Source organism: Cupressus sempervirens, chromosome 4, assembly GCF_028749045.1.
Source record: "Cupressus sempervirens isolate cs-2001-9-10 chromosome 4, ASM2874904v1, whole genome shotgun sequence".
NCBI classification, from domain to species: domain Eukaryota; kingdom Viridiplantae; phylum Streptophyta; class Pinopsida; order Cupressales; family Cupressaceae; genus Cupressus; species Cupressus sempervirens.
The window spans coordinates 765,136,285-765,147,510 of NC_143121.1; the positions used below are offsets into that span (position 1 = coordinate 765,136,285).

Here is an 11,226-nt window from a genome sequence, read left to right on the forward strand (position 1 = left end):
AACTAAGCTGCCAAAATGGATCCCACATAGTTCCAAAGTCTTTTGCAACTTGGTGCAAAGCAGACCCACTAAACTTTTGAATCACTTGTAACTAGTTCAATGTGTAAAAGCGTTTCAAATTTTTTTTGTACCATTTAAAATTATTCACTTGATCTTCTACTATGACACATGTGTCATTTGGTTTGTTGTTATGACAATTAATCTGAACATTGCCTTCATAAAACAAGACTTCACAAAACACTTTTCAATATTGATCAGAGGAGAATCAAAGAAAACCAAGAAAAGACCTTTAGGAAGACTAGATTTTCAAGCTCGAAATTGGGGTACAAAATACTAACATTGGCTCTGACTAGGTAGTATGTATATGAAAGGTGCATAAAGAATCCTACATTTTTGGTCAAAAGACTAGTTTCTAGTCCATTGGGTAATGGAGACAAAGCACATGAAAATAAAGAGGTGCTACTTGCAGGGAGAGTAGGGCAACAACCAAAACAAAATGGAAAGCAAAACAAACCAACAACAAACTAAAGCGAGGAAAGTTAAAGTACACACCAAAAAAACTTGCAGAGCAAGATTATATTTATAACATATACATAGGAAAGAAGATCCTACCACGACACTTAGAGACATGGAATACTTACATGAAGCCATCAACATGTTGAGAAAAATAAGAGCCTTTCCAAGTCAGTCAGTTGCATTTGAATGCAAGATCACCACACTGTCTTTGTTTGGCAAGCTCCAAGTGGCAAGAATTCTAATTAATCATGCACATGAACTTGGTAAAGTGATAGTCATATTAAAACCACCATGAATCATCATAAGTTTTAGGCTACAATATCTTACCATCATTTTGAGTGAAGTAATTTGTATCACAAATAGCTACGTCCTTCTCTTGGGAAAAATAGGCTAAACCATGGATGAGGTAGGCATTAGGGAAGAGCCTTGTAGAGAATTTCAAAGCATATCTTGGAACTAGGCCTATTGAAAGTCTATCTCCCATAAGTTCATCAAAAACTTCACTTTTAAAATAGAACGCCTCCAAAATTTGGGGCTGAGACCACTTCTCTTAAGTTGGGGTGAGATCAAACAAGAAAGCCTTGTATTCAATCTTCTCATCAAATGCTCAAACTCTAAATTATAGTTCATCAATTATCACATTATGGATAACATTGGACTCAATAAAGAAAGCTCCAAGATCTTTGTATTTGGAAACCAAAGGCATCAAGCTTAAGATATCATTTACCTCAATTGTACCTAGGTTGTCTTCACCATGCACCTCAATGATCCTATTGTTAGAATGGTGTTACCATTACACCAAAAGACCAATCTATTAATTCCCTATGCAATGAATCAACTTATAGTACATAGGAGGTAGATAATCCCTTGTCCTGAATCCTAAGGAGAGCACTGAACAAATTTCTAACAATCTCCCCCTTAGTGTTACTTGAGGCTTTAAGGATTTGAACTTGTGACCAAGCTCTAATACCACTTGTTAGAATGATGTTGTCATTGTATGAAAAGACCAATCTATCAAATGCTTGATATAATCACTCAACTTATAGTATAAAGGAGGTGGTCCTTGTCATGAATCCCAAGGGGAGTGCTGAACAAATTTCTAACACTTGTGGACATCATCCACTATGTAATCTCTAGCTATCTCAAGAAACTGTGGATTATTCATTAAGGGAACTTCTAATTGAACATCATGTTTTCGACTAGCTGTAGTTTCCTTTCTTTGCTGATGCATGTTCATAATGCTAGAATTTTCAATATGATCTTTTTCTTCTTCATTATTATCATGTAAACCACAAGGAATGAAGAGAGGATTATCCTTAATTTCAAAATCCTCAATATTTTAAGTAGGAGAGTATAAGACATTCATGTTACTCCAAATAATCTCATCATTGAGATTCTTTAATTGATTTTCTACTACTATCATATCAGTCACAATATTTCTTTGACATGCAAAAGAAAAATTAGAATTTACTGTTTCTTCATGCATGTTACAACCTGAACTATCCTCATGACATATATTTAAGAGCAATGGTTTTTCAAAACTACTTTCAATAATCATAGAACCAAGCTTTGTAGGAGAAAATTCCTTTTTTGAAATGGATTAGAAATTTTCATCTGGTGAAAATATAGTTTGAAAATCACAAGTATTGACCTCTTTATCATCACTTACCAAGCATCTCTCCATAACATGAGGTTTTTCTTGCACATGCAACTCTTCTTGCTAAGTTGGTTGTTGACTTCCCTTTTGCTGCTGATTGAGATTCCAAATCATGGATGATTCTACAACTAAACCAATTTTTAGGAACTCCTTTGATTCAAGAGATGATAGAAATATGGACATAATTTCTTCCTCTTCTAAAAGTAAATTATTGGTCAACATCTGCACTTTGGTTGATACACATCGAAAGTTCACTTCAAAATTTCTTCCCTCAAATAAATTTTTAGTATATAAAGAAAATTTGTCAATACTTGTTGTTTATTTGAAATATTAATTCCCAAAATGAAAAGATTCCTCCATGTGCTATTCATGAATCTTTATGCCTAGAGAAATCTCTTTATTTACACTTTCAACATAGACCAAATTTTCAGCTTCTGACTGAACAACATTCTGCAATTCTTCACAATTAAAATGCTCCAAAGGAGACAACTATCATTTTTTAGGAACTTTCTATATTAGAAGATAATAAAGTTTTAGGCAAACTTTCCTCTTTATCCAAAGCTTCTTGGGGGTAGATTTGATCATCAAAGACTAAGTAGATGTGAGAGATGGTTATCACTAGAGGTTCTTCATCATCAACCATAAACTCTTCTTTCAAATTTATTGCACTTTTTACACATTCTTGTAAGTCCTTTAATTTGTGAAATCTCACACATAGAATTTTCCACAAAAACCACGATGTGGAGGCCTCTTCCACGCTTATGTTGTTCTTTACAGCTTGAGATACACTTTCTTTATAGATGTCCATGAATTCATGCAACACTTTATCATCCATTTGATAAAGTTCCATGAGAGAAGAATTTTTCCTTATCCTTCTCATGGCTTTCATAGACAACATGGTCTTTACACAAATTTTCCAATCTCTGGCATCTAGAGATAATCATAAAATTGAGGAAACAAATATTTAGATGTTGATCTTAGCTCTTGGTCTCTAGTAGAATCACCAAAAATCTATTGGTAAACAAATTTGTCTCCCCACAATAAACCACTTGGTTTAAATCTTCAAACCCAAAACCAAATCAAATACAAAGCATAACCAACAGTTGGGCCACATTGTAATGAGGTTGCTGGGACTCAAAATTGAAGCCCTGATTTTGAGTATTGTCCTAAAAATTAGGCCCTATAAGCATATTTAATGCATATGTACACGACTATCCTATTGAGGCCTAAGAGGTGTTTATTTTTTCTAATTCCTTGCACTTATCTTGTCCATGCATCCTGTGAAGATAAATTACTATTCCATGTCATTCCGCAAAGTTCTATTTGGAGTAATGTTCAAATCTGTCACTAATACATTAGGGGTCAATTTGCGACGGCAAGAGAAGGTAATGTGGTTTTGGCTTTTTTTTTTTCAATTTTAGCCCGATGGCATCACAATTGCAATGCCAGCGGGATATAAGACCAAAAAAAAAAGCTAAAAAGCCCTCATTTGAATGAAATTGCGTGACACAGCTGGGTTCTTCTGAAAGGAAAGGCGCGTGCGTGGGAGAGGCAAACTCGAGGTATTCAGAGGGTCAGGAAGAGATGCGCATCGGCAAGGTGTAAGACAAATAAACCCATTATTTTTCAGAGATGCGCATCGACAGAGATGTTCTCCATGTTTTTTAGTGTTTCCATGTCTTAGTCGCTTAATATCATATTTCTTTTGCCTACTCTTTTGCTATTATTTTTGTGTTCAATGTTTGGCTTTCTAAAAGGTTTCAGGGCCCCTTGAAAACATATTTTACCCATAAAATCAAAAACTTTCATTTCCTCGTCCTCTTTATTATGGAAATTGCTAGCCTCAAAGAATGGAGAGGGAATCTCCTTCAATAGGAAGGCCTTTCATTCTTTAGCCTCACATTTCTGTGAACCTATATTAAGAGGCTTCCACAATCGTTTTAGTGTGGATCACTTGGCAAAAGGTTACCACAACTCATTCAAAGTGACCTCCTATGGTGTTCATTATTCTTGCCCGCCCTGAATTACTTTTGGACACTCCATTAATATTGAGCTTGTAAAAGCCTAAGGGAGGTGGATCCTAGTTTGTATATTTGCAAAAGGACAAATAATGCTATGGGCAGTAGAAAGGGATGTCATGTTGTTGGCCCTTGCAGAAATGGGATCTAATTATTTTGAGTAATTAGCAGTTACTTTACAGATTTACAGATTCCCAACATCATTGTCTCAGTCAAAGGGAGAAAGAAAATGTCTTTTCCAAAAAATATATGTAAGAAACTTGCAGTTTGAATAAAATTGTTAATTTTTATTTTTATACTCAAAAACCAAAACATGTCTCATAGCCTTTAAAGCAATATGGAAAATCCATAAACAAGATAACATGGCATTATTAAGATATTATTCAAACTGTACAATGTTACAAACACCTCAACCCAGCACTGACTTGAATAGACAAATTTTGTCACTATTTTTAATATGACAAACTATTGCTCTCTTCCCTCAGTCATGAACATTGTTGATTCTGACACTTTGCACTTCAATATTTCAGTTTCTCATCACCATTCATTATTGCTTTCACGTGCTACTAATTTCAGGCTGTAGAAAAGTGCCATCACATCTCAATATATTGCCATGAACTTCGGTGTGCAAGTTAAAAATTAGACCTGTATAGGAAGCCCTCTAATTGCCGACATTTAAGATGCAATCATACAATAATATCCACCACACAGCTTCACTTAAAACATGAATCTGCATGTCGGTTAAAGTATATATTCTACAGAATTGATATCTAATGAGATATATCATACCTATGAGATTATACCAATAACGAATTCTAAAAATAATAATTGAGAAATTTTCATTCCAAGAAGACCTACATTATGTAAAAAGCTACATGACATCAGGCATACAGCAGATTTAAACATCAAATACTTACAGAATGGCATACAGCAGATTTAAACATCAAATACTTATAGAATGGCCTCAACCAAGAGACAATCTTCCAACTCAGACCCCAAATGAAATTTTCATTTCAATGTGGGACTTTATGGACTGGAACATGGAGCTACAGCAAGATCGGGTAATCGATCAATAATTTCATTAACTGCTTCTAGGCACGTGTTAAGCATTTTTTTTCTCTATTCGTACCAACCGTGTTGCCACCTGCCTTTTGGGGTCCGTACTTGGGTCTGCAAGCTGATGCAGTGCAAATATGTTGTAAAAAATCACTTTGAAACATATGTTGGTTGAAAAAGTATAAGGATATAGTTATCCCCAACATGAAGGGAACAAATTCTTACCACTCTTTCATCTTCACTAGCAGTTGATGGATAGCCTGCAAGTCGTTCTTTGAAGTAATTAGATAACTGATCTAGAACTGCTCTTTCTGTACATGGACTCACCTGCACTCATATTCTAATTGGTTAAATTGAATTTTCATAATAAAGGCAATATATAACCAGTAAGAATAATGAAACACATAAATTACCAATACAACGAGGTATGAACAAAGAGGTGGGTGATAACAAAGAGCTCATCAATTTTCACTGTGTTATCTTCTGGCTACAAGTCTACACCATTCTTCACTATTTTTTATTTATACCTAATACAATTTTATTTTTCAAAATGTTTATTACTGCCACAGTTTTTGACAATTGGCTTCTTTGTATTAACGCCTATAAGGAGCCATTGGATATTGGAAGATAAAGGTTATAAATCTTAGGTAGTTTGTCTGCGAGATTTCTTTTGGATTTGGCTGTGTTACATGAAATGCTGAAGTAAGATGCACTATGCTGAAATCCTCACACATTTTCTTGGACTTACGCAGGAACTATGCTGCCCTGCAGCTCTTGTTAAATATGTTATCAACTTGACTTTTCTATTAAAGGCTCTCATGCTAAATTGAAAGCCAGGTAAAGAAAAAGATATTATACACTATTTTGTTGGTACCCTGTGCAACACAACAAACTTGTTCTTACTATAAGAAAATTTTCTTTTCTTTTGTTTCATTGCAGATCTTCTGCTTGCACGGAGGTCTCTCCCCATCATTGGACACACTTGATAACATTCGAGCTTTGGATCGCATACAGGAAGTGCGTCTATACACATAAGTATAAACTTCTTCTTTTCCCGCAACACATATAACAACAATTTTAAGTGCTTGCAAGGTATATACTTATGAATAAATATTACATCCTAATTTAAATGTATGAAAACAATTTTCATTCCTTTTAAACTTCATTCATCTCGAGGTGCAATTCACAAACTCAAGAATAGTGGCTTTTGTTCTTCAGGATACCTTTAGGGGAAGAGTATGTGAATGCCCCCTCGTGTCTGGAGTCCAGTTTAGAGGAGATGGCTATTTACACTGCTAAGGTTTGTTGAATCTAATTCTGAATAACATTGCTTGCTATTGTTGAATCTAATCTAATGTATATTTTAACTAGACTTGTAGCTTATATGTTTTGAACATAACTCTTACCAATTACTGCTATCTTCCCCACACTAGGAATCTCCATCATATTCTCATATGCCTGCAACAAAATTCTTTTTCTTTCTTCATTAGCATCCTTTCTCTTTACCTCTGCTACAACCTTTTGAACCTTTTTGGTGTTAGGTTCTCCTTGCTCTTCAACACTTGATTGCTGCTCATTTTTTATTTGTCCTTCAAATAATAGTAAATCTACATAGGAATCTCAATCTAAGAGAAGCTCTAAGGTATTCTTTTGGTCAATAAATAAGTTTTGTTTTGGAATTGTGTTCATCGTTGAGTTTGTACTGAGATTTGAAATGATCTATTGTTGAAAGCATTATCCCATTACACGGCAGTGGAGCAGTTAGATGGGGGTGTGAAAAGAGATCAATGTGAATGATGCAAAGTAAAAGTGAAGGCTCTAGAACAACTCAAAATTGATAAAGCACCACATGTTCTTGCAATTCATCTCAAGCGCTTCAGTGTAGTTGGATCTGGAGGAAAAATTGACAAAAAAGTAGACTTTGGTTGTACGTTGGATCTCAAACCATTTGTTAGCAGTTCACATGTAAGTAGCCCTTACAATATTATTTGCCAATGGATCACATTTTCAGTGGAATCTAATAATATAGTTTTTGTAATATCTACTAGTTTTTTAATAAATATTGCACATTTGAATGATATTCTAGTTTCTCTATCTATTGATCAATCATAGGAGGGCAATTTTAAGAACACTTTTTATGGTGTTCTTGTTCATAATGGCTGGAGCACACATTCTGGTCATTATTTCTGCTTTATTCGTTCATCCATAGGCATCTGGCATGCTTTAGATGATAATCAGGTATACATTTGCTATAGTTGTGAAGACATGTTTAATTTGCAAAGTGCTTGGAGCTAATTCTTTCAGACTAAGGTATTTTGATGGAACCGAAATACCTGTCTTACAATGGACAGGATTTGAAGCTTTATCAGTTATGATTATTTTCCAGGTTGGGTTTTGTTGTGTCTTAGCTAAGTCTTTTCCTTTTTGTTTTTTCTCAGCTCAGTTTTTAGTCTAGTCTGTTAACTACATTTAGCCAAATGATGCGATTAGGTTTGAAAATATGGCCTGATATACAACTCTGACGATTAAAATAAACCTCAATGAGTGGAGCTAAAACTGCAATGGCAGGCTGGGATCAAGCTATCTCCTTGAGTCTAATGCCTGTGATCAAATTCAGATTGTTAAGAAGTGGCCCCTCTAATTCGAAACTGAGGTCTTCAGAAAAGGTTGATATCAGACCTGTAATCAGATTTAATTTACTGGTGAAGGCCTCACTGTAATCTAAAATCAGAATTTGACAATGGTGTTAGTCTGATGTCAAAGCCTATTTAATTTTAATTGATTTGGGATATAATCTTCTTGACAGTACCAACTTGAGGATGGATTATCATGATTGATACAAGCACCAGAATAGTCTTAATTTGCGAACGTAGGTCATAATGATGGATCAGACCTCTACTACTCTCAACAGTCTTAGTAAAATGAAATAACTTTATTCAAATCTGCCTCTGAAAGTTCAAAATTTATGCCCTTGTCTTGCAATTGCAATCAAGAGATCTTCAAAATAGAGCCCTGCTGCCCTGCCTTCATAGCAAATGTCTTGGTATATGGGGCAATTATCAGTGCAACTTAATCTTAAATGCTTGCAAATTTTTATTAAATGAAGATTGCCTCGAGTTCTGAGGGTGAGAGACATGGCATTTAATTCATTTCCCTTTGAAATCTGAAATTCAAGATTGTGCATCGGGTAGAACCTGATAAAAGATATTAAATTTAATGCCTCGATTCACAAAGGTTAAGGTAAGACAGTGATAGCAAGGGCTGCCATTGACTTTTGGGCCCAGATCTGCATGTATTTAATTCAATTAATCCTCCATACCCCTACTCGAGTTTAATGCCCAAGATCCAGCTATTTGGATTGAACTAGGGCCTAAGCGACTTAAATTTAAATCCTTAAGGCCAGATGCTACATCTTTAGGGCCTAATTTAGCCAACTGATGTTACGTTTTGGGCATACGGGTTCATTTCATTAGTCTTTGAGCATAGATCTGGGCTTAATTTACCTTAAGTTAGCCATAGGGCAGACCCCATTTCAAATTACAAACACATTTTGATGCTCTCAGCCCATACATTTTATCTAGGATAGGGCTTAGCTGATTGAACTCTTTGATCTGATCATAATTTGGGCCTCTATTAGGCCACACGTCTTATACATGGGTCTTAATTAAAAGCCTTACATCCACACACCTCAAATAGGGGCAAGTTTCAATTCATTTCAAGTATAACTCCACTGTCTTAGGGCTTGATCCACCTTGAAATTGGGCCCAGATCTGGCATACATTCAATTATTTGTTCTTATAGTAAGGCCTTAGATCCCCGCCATACTTCATATAGGGCTACACTTTGCACAAGATGCAAATTTAAAATCCACTGTTATCAGATTTAGATCTGGCCTTCTGCAGTAAAGGGCAGATCTGAGTTGTAATTACTTTTAGATTGCAAAGTTCAAGGCCATTTGGAGCTTATTAAACTCAAATCTTGGCTTAAGAAGGCTTTTAAGGTCACAACATTTCATTGCCAGGCCTTGATTAATAAGTTTTAGGCCTTCTCAAGCCCATTCAGCAACCATAGTGCCCAATTTTAAGCCCCATTCTTATGGAATTGTGGCTTGGTGTTATTAGACCCGACCCCCACGTTTTACCCCCAAGGGCTGTCTATATGCATTAGATGTTGCTCACAAGCCTAAGTTTACATTCTCAACTGTAGGGCATTATTACTAATACTAAGAGTTTTGAGCCATGTGGGATTGAATTTTGGGCCCATAGGATCAATCTCAGGCATTATCTGCTTCTCCCTTCACATCTCCATTTGCTAGGAATGAACAAGATTCTCAGCTCCATTTGCTAGCTAGAATGAAGAAGAGTCTCAGTTCTATTTTCAAGGAATGAAGAGGAATCTCATTTGCTAGGAATGAAGACTAGTCTCATCTCCATTTGCTAGGAATGAATTGGAGTCTCATTTCCATTTGCTAGGAACAAAGAGGAGTCATGGCTCCATTTACTACTTCAGCGAATTTTACATTTCCTTAGCTCAATTTCTATCTTTACTCCCCCTTTTAGAGTTAGCTAAATTTTCTCAATTTTCATACTCTATCCAAACACAGCCTTTTGCACCCCAGATTGCTACCAACCTACTCAACTAGCCATGCTCATCAGAAAAAGAGGAGGAGGGGGGGGGGGGGGGGGGGTGGGGGTGGGGGGTCACTATTTGCAATGGGGTGATGTTGTGAAAACTGCTCAACAAGTAGTACATCTAAAACTAGACTAATACATAAACCTAACTAGGTACTTTTCTCTAAGTTTTTCTACATATAATGATGCGCCCCCTTATCTCAAGACATCAACCGATAAAGTGCTTCATTATCTATGCATCCAAGAGAGAAAGTATGCCATCTCCTATCTCTTTGAGGAATATGGTGATTTATCTCAACGTGTACCTTTTGAGAATAAACATTTAGATGCTTTCTCTCCCATTGTTTGATGTCTTTTTATAGTTTTATTATTGGTATCCCTTTCTACAATCTTTTGATAAGAACATTGTATTTAGTTTTGAAAGTGTAATTTTAATCTTATAATTCATTCTGAATTCACAATATCCTTTTCACCGTATGTGACAGAAAACATGCATTCTTTCCAAACGAATGCATGTTTTTAGTCACCTGGGGGGCATATGAATTCATATGCCCCATGATGCATGCTTGTTGCGGGGCCGCTGTGGCGACGACAATAGTTGGTTTCGCTGCCATAGCGGCCCTGCCATATTCCTATCCGTGGATGTCGCAATTGCAATGCCAGCCCAGGCATTGTGACAAAATGTGCATCGCATGCATAGCGACGCTGTCGCAATTCCTGATTATGCGTCGCAATTGCGACACATTTGGAAACATTACGATGGCCGGTGACATCGACACTAGTGCTACCGCACCGCTAGCACCGTCGCGTCACAATTTTCCAAAAATATCGCAAGTGTGATGCCAGAGGATTAGTGAATGCGTCGGCAGACGCCGATGACACCTCGTCGCATGGGGAAGCCGTCAGAATTGCGACAGGATCTGCAGGCATTGCGACGGAAACCGTGCCAGTTTAGTATGGTGAGATTGTGATGTCCAGGGATAGACATCATAATTTGTGACTAAAAAACAAAGACGTCTACTGCCGTCGCAGTGGCGACACATTTGCGTCACAATTGTGACACTTGGCTGTCGCAAATCGATGCCAAATGTATTAGTGTGCATTTTAGCTCAAGTGTCAAACAACGATAGGTAGCCTAGTTTGCAATTGAATATGTTGTACCAGATAAAGTTTCATGAATCACTTCTTTGTGAATATTTAATATGTATATTAAAGAACCTATGTTTCAAATTTCAAGTCATTTCAACATGTTTTAACTAGGTTTTGAATCCCTCGAAGTCAGTTGTTTACTATTGTCATGCTGATGTAAATTGTTCATAATTCTAGGAGGCCCTTTTTGACCAGTTAT

At 36.3% G+C, this 11,226-nt stretch overlaps 1 long non-coding RNA gene across 1 annotated transcript; it reads left to right on the top strand.

Moving 5' to 3' along the window:
* Positions 1 to 5,999: 5,999 nt before the first annotated feature.
* LOC149563623 (uncharacterized) lies at positions 6,000 to 6,548 on the top strand. The gene is made up of 3 exons (XR_016363569.1): positions 6,000 to 6,084; positions 6,187 to 6,264; positions 6,466 to 6,548. It is a non-coding gene; the product is annotated as an uncharacterized LOC149563623 (long non-coding RNA).
* The last annotated feature ends 4,678 nt before the right edge of the window (positions 6,549 to 11,226 follow it).